The sequence below is a fragment of the Athene cunicularia genome (genome assembly GCF_003259725.1).
Source record: "Athene cunicularia isolate RWA chromosome 7 unlocalized genomic scaffold, athCun1 chr7_part1, whole genome shotgun sequence".
NCBI classification, from domain to species: Eukaryota; Metazoa; Chordata; class Aves; order Strigiformes; family Strigidae; genus Athene; species Athene cunicularia.
The window spans coordinates 3,480,024-3,487,814 of NW_020799107.1; the positions used below are offsets into that span (position 1 = coordinate 3,480,024).

At 39.3% G+C, this 7,791-nt stretch overlaps 1 long non-coding RNA gene across 1 annotated transcript; it reads left to right on the plus strand.

The window, feature by feature from the left end:
* Positions 1–21: 21 nt before the first annotated feature.
* Positions 22–4,566, plus strand: LOC113482282. The gene is made up of 3 exons (XR_003398813.1): positions 22–314; positions 1,539–1,658; positions 3,710–4,566. It is a non-coding gene; the product is annotated as an uncharacterized LOC113482282 (long non-coding RNA).
* The last annotated feature ends 3,225 nt before the right edge of the window (positions 4,567–7,791 follow it).

A 7,791-nucleotide genomic window follows, 5' to 3' on the forward strand; every position in this document is an offset into this window, starting at 1 on the left:
CCTGGAGCCGTCGGGGCGGCGCGGCCCGCCGGGCGCGGGGGGCGGGGCTCGGGAGACAGCAGTGCGTTGGGAACGGCCTGGGTGAGAAAAGTGCTTCCCAAACTCTTTGGGCCAAATGCTTCAGGTAACGCGCAGATCTACTAATGGGTTTCCACCCATCTGCAATAAAAATGTAATCGCGTAGCTCCTTGCCAAGCTTCCAGTGGAGACCGAAGCGTACAGCTTAAAAAGAAAGTAGTAAGCTACCTGGACACCTAGATGAATTGGGCACAGCTGCTCTTCATGCTCACATTGTCAAAGGTTTAGTTAAGAGCGTGAGTATTTCGCTACTGCTCATCTACAGGTCTCAGTTCAGGAAACACCGACCCATAGTAATGTAATGCCAAAGGCCAAAGTGGGAAGAGCAGCAGAAAATAACTGTAGGGCTTCAGCACAGAGTATAAATGTCACTCCTTACGTATACTTAAGCTGCTTTCGCAGCATCCCAACCTGCTGCTTGCCAGTAGACAGTATCTTGGAAGTCACAGATTTTGCAGTTACCTGGTAAAACCCTTTGCTCACATAACCAGTTGCTAAATTTGTCCTAGATGAGTACAAGTCTATATTAGTAAATTGTACCCATTATGGGTAACAGTAGAAGGGGAGGTCTGTTGTCATCCTATTTCATCAGTAATGCCAACGTGGAAACCAGTATTTAAATTGCCACTAGATTTCTTACTTCAGGAATCATTATTTTCTTAGCAAAAATGTAAATGCTTCTGGAGTTCTGAATCTATTGGCACTAAATTTAATTGTGAACAATTTCCCTATGCATTAAAGTTTATTTCTTTTGGTATGTTTATTATGTTTGGGGGAGGCGGGGGTAGAGAAGTTGTAGTTTTGAGTTAAAATGAGCTTGCCACACACTTTATTGGAAATGTTTTACTCTGAAGATACTGATATTTTATTTTCCACCACCCCCCAGACTGAAAATTTCAGCTGTCTAGGCATAGTAAATTGCTCTTAAAGAACAATGTAAAAGAAGGGGTTTTGTTACCAGTTTTCCATGTGCTGAGTCTGAGATAATCACTACAAATAGATCTTCAGAATAGCCTTTACTTATACTTACACTGCAGCACAAATGCCCACAGGAGTTCCCTATGCTAATAAATTGTCACAACAGCCATGAGAGTTTTTGGAAGCAGATTTAAAGATAGCTGATAATCTATGCCTATAAAATGAGCCTCAGCTCACCAGTGGTGTTCCTTCCCACTGAACAAGGAAACTTGAAATATCAGTGTGGGATGTGTAATCCTGTGCTGCAGTTACTTCACATACAAAAATGCAAAGTACCTACAGTTCTCACATACTTATTACATTACCTATTACATTTCCTGGAACTAATTCTGGATTTCCATTTGCTAAGTCTTTTTGGCAAGCCAATAACTGCCTCTTTTATCCTGTCATCCAGTAATAATAATTCCCATTTTTAAAATTCCGTTATGTAAAATGCTGTAAAGAGAGAACTCACTCAAGCACCTTTTCCATTCTTTCTACAGGGGCTGCTGCTGTAAGACCAGAGACAGCAAGTGCTCTTCCAGTATGTGCATTTGGTCATTAATTGAACACACAGTTCTGCAGACACTTATAAGATTCCCCACTGATTTTTTTGTGCTAAGGTGATATTTTTGGTGTGACAGCTGTGCTCTTTCACAAGCCAGCTGTTTAGCAATGACCCAGTTCAAAAACTTGTCTTAATTCACTTATAATATAGCAGGGGAAGAAGAGGAAGAATGCAAAATGTAGTGATCTGGATCTTTCCTTTTAGTGCTCTGGTTTCTCTTAAGAACTTTGCAAGTAAGTTTGGGCGGTGGGGGTGGGAAAGTACTACCTTAACAAAAATACTTGCCTTTTATAACAGTATGCCATGTTACGCATTCTTGACCCTACATGAACTCTCATTTTACTCATTTCCTTTTTTTTTTTTTTTTTTTTTTTTTTTTTTTTTTTTTTTGTAAAAAAAACTTTGGATGCTATTACCTTCTTCCTTTAACCTGTCAGTATCACCTTCACATCAGTAATCTCCCAATGTGAGTATTCTTCAATAAAGCTTTCCTTAAAACTCACTTCAAGAAATTAATCCTCAACTTCTCTCCCTAGAATTTCCCTGTTTTAGCTCCTCAGGGCAGAAAAGGCAAGTTGCTCTGTTTGTGGAACTACAAATACACAGCTCAGGAACAATGCAAAATGATAAATATAGTTTCAGATTCACGAAGTTCAAGGGCAGTAATGACTCATTCTCTATTCTGAGAACTTTTGCTGCATATTTCAGGCCATCACTCCTTGCTCCTACTATGACTAAGCCTAAGAAGTTTCACCCACTGATTCTTTCCTCTCCCCAAGGTGCAGGTATACTAGAGAATCTTAATTTAAAGAATTTAAAGATGGATTTTTAATTATTTTTTTTTTTACTTTTAGATTAAATCATAGAAGCGTAGTAAAGATAATGTCACGAATACGTCCGTTTACTTATGAAAAGTGTTATACATTAAACCTGTTAAACTGGCTCTGGTTTTTGTTTTGATCCAGATGTTAGACTGGGCTTTCCCATACCTCAGAGAAACCCCCTTCAGACTTCCCTCTTGAACACAGTGGTTTTACTCGTCTCTTTGGAAATAGAAGGCAGGCCATCTGCTCTGCTGTTCTGTGTTTCACACAGTATCCCAAGAGAAATAGAAAATTACAAAAATGGTTTCCAACATAGCGCAGAGAAATTTGAAATTAAAATTCCCTATAGCTTTTGAGTTGGTTACGCAACTGGCAGAAACCATAAGCCACTGATTCTCTTTTTAATTGCCACAACTACATGTACTTATGCGAGACAAAAATTAGAATAATTTAAGACAACACAGTTCTTCTGTAAAGAAAAAGAGTGAATCTTTTAAACAGGCATTATTTTTTATCTCCCTCAAGCTGTATTGTACCAAAATATCCCTAGTGTATACCTCTAAAAATAATCCATATTTCAGAGGTTTTTTTTTTAAAAGAGGCACAGCAGCATTAATCTTCTAGGAGAAAGGTCTCTAAAAAAGGAGGTGGAAAAGGGGTCTTCCCAGTTCAAGCACACACAATGATAACAGCTTTCAGGAAGATTAAATCCTCCCATCAGATCAGCAGGGCAGATCTCAGATAAGCAGGAGAAATTAAGGATTATCTTGACTACGGCATGAACTGTTTACTTTGCTATTTTAAATGGTTATGTTGGCTCAATTTCATTTGTTGCTGGGTAGTGCTTTTCAAAAGAGAACTGAGGACCAGACGCTGCCATTTTGATTCAAATATTCCCACTGATTCTAGCAGCAGTTCTGAAAAATATTTTTTCCTTTTGTGAGGCTAACTTGCTGCACATTTGGGTAACATTTTGATATCAATTCAAATAAAAGGTGCTTAGTCACAAGAAACATTCCATGTTGGATTGTACAGAGCATATGGAACAGCCTCCTCTGAGCACAGAAGCATAAGTAGTAAATAAAGTTACTGTTTAATCTAAGAAAATTAAATATTTAGGTGTATTAGCTCAGAAATCCAATGAGGAGGAATATATTCAGAGGAATAATTTACCTGGAAGATAAATTGTCACGAGTGATAATGACAAACAAGAGCAGAAATTCCAGATCATCTTCCTCATATCAGTGAGACCATAGCTCATTTCTCATTGCTCTCATTCCAGGCAAATATGGGCAGGGAGGAATTAATTCAAAGGAAAGCAACAAAAATATTTGGAGGATTTCCTGAGACTGACGTGAAGAGAAACTACAAGTGCCTGGGACATTCCTAGCATAATTAAGAGACAATATAGGGTGTTTTCTAGTGTATATGACAGCAAGTAAATAATAGAAGTAGGTTTATTGAGATGATCTGCAAAGACTGGTGCAATTATTTCCCATTATTTGTTAACCCACTTCCTTTCACCTTATCCATTGAGACAGAACCATCGTTCCTCATGCATGTTATCAGCTATAGCACTCTTCAGGTGCAAAATGCTTGATGAACATTCACCTTCAGAAGCCAAGAGCTTACCTACCAGAGAGGTATCCTCTGCTGGATCCAGCACACTGCATGTTATTTGCACTGTAGTAAACCTAAATCATAGTGTTACAAAAACCACACACCAGATTTAGTGCTTAATTCTGATGACACCTGCCAAATTGCAGTCCAGGTGTTGATACTACAGGGAGTGGGAGCAGACTTGGGTCTTCTGTTTGTGTTCCTGATCTTCAAGTATGAGCCTTGGTAACCTTGTGCTCGCAAATAGAAACCAGCGGCAACATCATATGGCTGCTCCATCGTATCCCAGGTGCCTGTGCCAAGCCCGCATGGGAGACCATGGGAGCAGAGGAACAGGCTGCTCAGGCGAGTCTGTGCTCTCACATCTCACTGCTTTTGAGAACGGACATGTAAAATTGCTGCCTGCATTTAAGCAAAGGTCAGAGCGCTTGGGCTGACCACAAGCTGGCTGGGCACAAAGCAAGATCTGCAGTGCTGGGCCATCCCTGGCTGACCGGTAACACCTGCACGTGCCATCCCTGGAGCGGCGCAGATGGCAGCGCGCTGCAGCTACTCCCCGTCCCAAGTTGGTTGCTTTCAGCTCAATTCCAGTGCTTTAGGAAAAGGCACTTGGAGAGATACAATCTTTCAGGCAAAGACACAAGTGCATCCCATTTAATGTTCCCATATAGAAAAAAAAACCTCTCACACACATCTGGTTTTGCCCTTTCACAAACAGGTTGAAATTACTTGTGGCTGTGTAGAAGCTTAGGACAAGGACACCTAGGCTTAGAGGCAGAGCTACCCATCCCGGAGGAAAACAAAACAAAACAAGGTAAAATCAAGCAAGGAAAACAGTTTCCATTACAGTTTGATTGCCTGTCTCATCATAAGTGGCAATCCAAATAGTGAAAAAAAAGTCTCCAACCTCCAAGAAGGGTCCTCTGGAACACACAGAAACCTGATGGAGTGCAGAAAATAACTAGCACCAACAAAACCCTAGCACTTCTGAAATGTCAAAATGACCAGCAAAGCCACATAATTTTTCTATCCTGATATTTTTGGCACCTTCTCATTTCCATTACCACACTGAGGGAAGAGGCATGGACACTTCAGGTGATTTGGAGCTCAGCCTTCCTTTGCAGCTGCCATGAGCTGCAAGTCTCCTTGCAAGTTGCAAGACTAAGTCTCCTGTTGACTTAAAAACAAACAGTCCCATAAACGCCAATGGGAAAACATCCAATGTTTTTTAATTCTTGAAGAATGTAACCTTGAAGGAAGATTTTTTTTTTTTTCCTATCTAATTCTCTCTTTATAAGCACTTTCTTAAGGAGGTGAGAGGAAGGAGGCAAGGAAGCATAGCAAAGTAGATACTCTTGGTACTAGTGGGTGAGCCAACATGTTGCTGGTGAAAACAGACATGCTATCAGCAGCACTTCCAGTAGCACACAATGTACCATCACACTCCAAGGGTGTTTAATATTTAGACAAGGACTTTTGAACAGTTCCACAACAACAGGCCAGTGGGGACTGAAGACTTGCAAAACTGAACTCAAGGATTAAAAAAAAAGGAGCAAAAATTCTAAGTTAGACAGAATTAAGCATGTATTTTTCTAATAACTAGTTTAGTGCTTAAATATGTGTATATTCATCCTAACTTCCAAGACAACAAATATTAAAAATTCTCGGGGTTTTGGTGCATTTGAAATATTTGTTAAAGTGCAAGATTTGTGTTTCTTTAGAGTTAACTGCTATCAGAGAACATCTTCATGTTATCTTTAACTGCTCCATAATGCTCCATCTTTTCAGACAGGGCTTGAAACAACTCTCATTGAAGCGAGGAGTTGATGGAAAAACACACAAGAACAGAATCTCTACTTTTTAAACAGTATTTTTAGCCCTCAGCATAGTTTCCATAGCAGTATTAAACCCAATTATGTGGGCTTCTGCCTTGACTGACTAGGTTGTGCTGTTGAAATTCAGGGCGTTTCTAACATTACACGATGTCTGGTAGCAAAGTCACTCATTCCCACGCACATGCCGTGGCTTGTCACCCCCTCAGTTGTTCCAAGACAACTATTGAATTGGGTCACGCTGTAAACTGCGTGAGTGAAACAGCCTGGGTTAAAAATTGATGAGTGATAATTCTCCTCTTTCAGAGAGAGGAGTTTTACATAATAAATCTGTGAAACATGTCTGGAGGAGCTTTGAATTAGATGTGTCATGGGATGGCTCAAAGGAAGAGCAGTAGCCAAGAAATTTTGATAATTTTGTTTCTCTCTGTATACTTGGCCTTGTATCACAGGAAAGGGATGTCAGACAACAGACTTCACAGCCTTCCTATCACAGGCAATTTTTAAACGGTGACCGAGTGTTAGTTTGAATACTAAGGTAAAGTTTCATCTGGTTGCTTGATCAACAAACAGACCTTCAGGCAATTAGATATCCTTATAATAAAGCACTAAGCGAAACCAGATGTCTGCCTGGATAATACAGTTCTATTGATTTTAGGGGGAAATATAAGCAGTTCTGGAATTACTAGAACATCCCTTATTCTGTCACATACTTGCACACAAGGTAGCCTTGTAACACCCTATAGTAATCACCCAAGACATCATAGGCCTAATTTGAGAACAAATCTAATAGAGCCTACAAGTAGTCCATCTGATATGATTTTCTGGGGGCTGCCAGGCTCTTTGCTATACATGCTGCATTAGACTAACCTCTCATTACACATTTGAGGATCAGCTCTGCTAAAACAGAGCCAGAACAACAGCAGCATAGCTGAGCAACAAAACCAGAACCAGGCCGTGTTAGGGAGGATATTTTGGGCTAAAAGGACTTTAAGAGAACAAATTAAAAATTAGCTCTGTCAAGTATTTTGGGCCAGAAGTCAGGCAGAACAGACACATGTAATTATTCATGTATCTATGGTTGGGAAAACATCACCCAGCCACCTTTCTATTTCCTCCCTAGCTTTGACTTACTGCATCTTGTCTGCAGCAGAATTAAAAACTCTCAAGATAGAGCACGTGTCTTCCCATTAGTTGTGTTTAATCAAGAAGTTAATTTGGTTTATCTCTTGGATTTTCATTATGTGTATTCTGATACAGTTCTTTTATTCACTTCATCTCACCTTGTACATTTCTGCAAGTTTTTTCTTTGCATATCTAAGTTGTTTCTCTTTGTCTTTTGATTGATATACTTTAATAGAGAAAGCATAATCTAAAAAAAGATAGTTTAAATAGTGACTCATTTTGTTCTGCTTTACCTATTAGTGACATTGTTTGATATGTCAACATATTAATATTAAAAGGTGAAATTTAGAGTTGAAAAAGTACACTGCCTTTTTACAGCAGTATGATTGAAAAGAAAGGTAATAACTGCTCAGCGTGGCTTACTTAATCTGCCTTGATGTAAAACCAGGTAAATTCTACCCTTTGGAATGAAAAAGGAATTCTTAAACTACCAGTAGTTGTTAATGATTACTAGAACTGGAAATAATAAATCAAAATTTACATTCTGGTGAGTAATAATCTTCTACAAACATCTGGAATATAGAGATTATGCTCTTTATTTTAACAGCTAACAGGGAAAAGAGTAATTTACATATCAGTACTAATTTGCATAACAAGAACCATTAACTTACAAACAAAGTTAATGAATTGATACATCCAGCAGCTCAGTCCTGTGACCCTGTACTTTGGGGTAAAGCAGAAGGATGCGTGTGGTGGGATGCCGCTGATAGTTTCCTGAGAATTAGAC